A 2,716-nucleotide genomic window follows, 5' to 3' on the forward strand; every position below is an offset into this window, starting at 1 on the left:
TAGTCCCTAGAGCCTCTTGTAATTTCTGCCAAAATCGGGATACAAACCTGGGGTCTCTATCCGATACAATACTCACTGGTACTCCATGTAGTCTTACTACCTCATCCATATAGAGTTTAGCAAAGTTCTCCAAAGGATATTTCATGTTCACTGGCAGAAAATGTGCAGTCTTAGTTAATCTATCCACTATCACCCAAATTGCATCATGCCCCTTTTGTGTTCGTGGCAACCCTGACACAAAATCTATCGTTATGTGCTCCCATTTCCATTCAGGGATCTCTAAAGACTGTAACAAACCTGATGGCTTTTGATGCTCAGCTTTTACTTGTTGGCACGTAAAACATTTTTGCACAAATTGGGCAATCTCCGCCTTCATATTTTCCCACCAATACAGACGTCTAAGATCTCGGTACATCTTATTATTCCCTGGGTGCACCGTATACCTAGAGCAATGTGATTCCTCCAAAATCTCCTTCTTCAATTCCTCATCCCTAGGTACCACGACACGATTTCGAAATTTCAGGATTCCATCAGGACTTAGATTGAAATTAGGTAACTCCCCTTTTTCCACCTTTTCTACCCACTTTTGTACTATTGGGTCCTTTACTTGGCTCTCTTTGATTCGCTCCATCAGTGCCGACTTCACCTCAATATTTCCAAAAATCACCCTCTTCGGTTCCAAACGAGGTTTTCACTCACAGACATCTTCCAACAGGCTCCACTCTCTCACTAAGGAACTTGCTAATTGAGTTTTCCGGCTTAAAGCATCTGCTACAACGTTGGCCTTTCCAGGATGGTAGTTAATTGTACAGTCATAATCCTCTAAGAACTCTACCCACCGACGTTGTCTTAGATTTAACTCCTTCTGAGAAAACAAATACTTAAGGCTCTTATGATCCGTATAAACCTCAAAAGTTACACCATAAAGGTAATGCCGCCATTTCTTCAAAGCGAATACTACAGCGGCAAGCTCCAAATCATGGGTCGGATAATTCTGTTCATGAGGTTTTAATTTCCGAGACGCATAGGCAATCACATTCCTATTCTGCATCAACACACACCCTATCCCTTCTTTTGAAGCATCGGTATAAACCGTATAACTATCACTCCCACTGGGCAAAGCTAAAACTGGAGCCTTAGTTAATTGTTTCTTAAGCTCTTGGAAACTACTTTCACACTTAACATCCCAAATATACTTTCCCTGTTTCTTAGTCAAGTTAGTCAAGGGTTCTGCAATTCTCGAGAAATTCTTTATAAATCTGTGGTAGTACTCTGCTAAGCCTAGAAAACTTTGCACCTCTGTAGGATTTTCTGGCCGCTTCCACTTAGCCACAGCTTCCACTTTCGCTGGGTCTACAGCAAGGCCATCTTTTGAGATTATGTGACCTAGAAACGCCACACTTTCCAACCAAAATTCACACTTACTGAACTTAGCGAACAGTTGGTGCTCTCTTAGGGTTTGTAGTACTATCCGCAAATGTTGTTCATGCTCCTCCCTTGACCTCGAATACACTAAGATATTATCAATGAACACCACTACAAACCTATCCAAGTAAGGTTTGAACACTCGATGCATCAGATCCATGAATGCCGCTGGGGCATTGGTTAAACCAAAAGGCATCACTGCGAACTCAAAATGTCCATATCGAGTGTTGAATGCCGTTTTTGGCACATCCTCCTTTCTAATTCTCAACTGATAGTACCCTTGTCGCAGATCCAACTTAGAAAACACTACAGCCCCTTGTAACTGATCAAACAACTCATCGATGTGGGGCAAAGGATATTTATTCTTAATGGTTGCTGCATTCAATCCTCGATAGTCAATGCACAACCTTAAACTCCCGTCCTTCTTCTTAACAAATAGCACTGGAGCTCCCCACGGAGACTCGCTCTCATGAATAAACCCTCGTTCTAGCAAGTCCTGCAATTGCACCTTCAACTCCTTAAGCTCAGTATGTGCCATACGATAAGGAGTTTTCGAAATAGGAGTGGTTCCGGGTACTAAGTCAATCTTAAATTCAATCTCCCTTTCGGGCGGCAGAGACTCCAACTCCTCCGAAAATACGTCCGGGAATTCGCTGATTACTGGCATGTCTTCCAACTTAGTCTTTTCTCCCGGAGTGTTAATTAGAAAAGCTAGGTAACCACGTGCCCCACGACTAAGCAATTTCCTAGCCCTTATACCCGAAATAAGCGCAGAAGAGGCTATCATACCCCTTACATCAAGCTTTAGAGTTGCCTTCCCCGGTATACAAAATTCAACCACTTTCATCCTACAATCTACTCGAACATGATAATGAGCTAGCCAATCCATACCTAGGATAACATCGTACCCCTTAATGGCTAGACTAATGAGGTCCACTATCAATTTTCGTTCACCAATCCAAATATCGCAATTCTTATACACTTCATTCGCTAGCAAGATTTGATTACCCGTAGGTGTTCTTACCTCAAAGTCATAAGGTAACTTTTCAACTTTCAAATCAATTCCAAGCATAAATGCAGGATTAACAAAAGAGTAAGTAGCACCGGGGTCTATCAAAATTTTGGCTAACAAGTGAAAAACAGGGATCGTACCTTCTACCACCTCCGTTGGTTCAGGCACAGATTGTTGGTCCAGTGAATATACTCTGGCCGGAACCCTCGACCTAGCCCCTCCAGCATTGGTCGGCTTTGGGTTTGACCTGGCAGTCGACTGGGTATCACTGATCAACGC

This window comes from Coffea eugenioides, chromosome 4 (assembly GCF_003713205.1).
Source record: "Coffea eugenioides isolate CCC68of chromosome 4, Ceug_1.0, whole genome shotgun sequence".
NCBI lineage: Eukaryota > Viridiplantae > Streptophyta > Magnoliopsida > Gentianales > Rubiaceae > Coffea > Coffea eugenioides.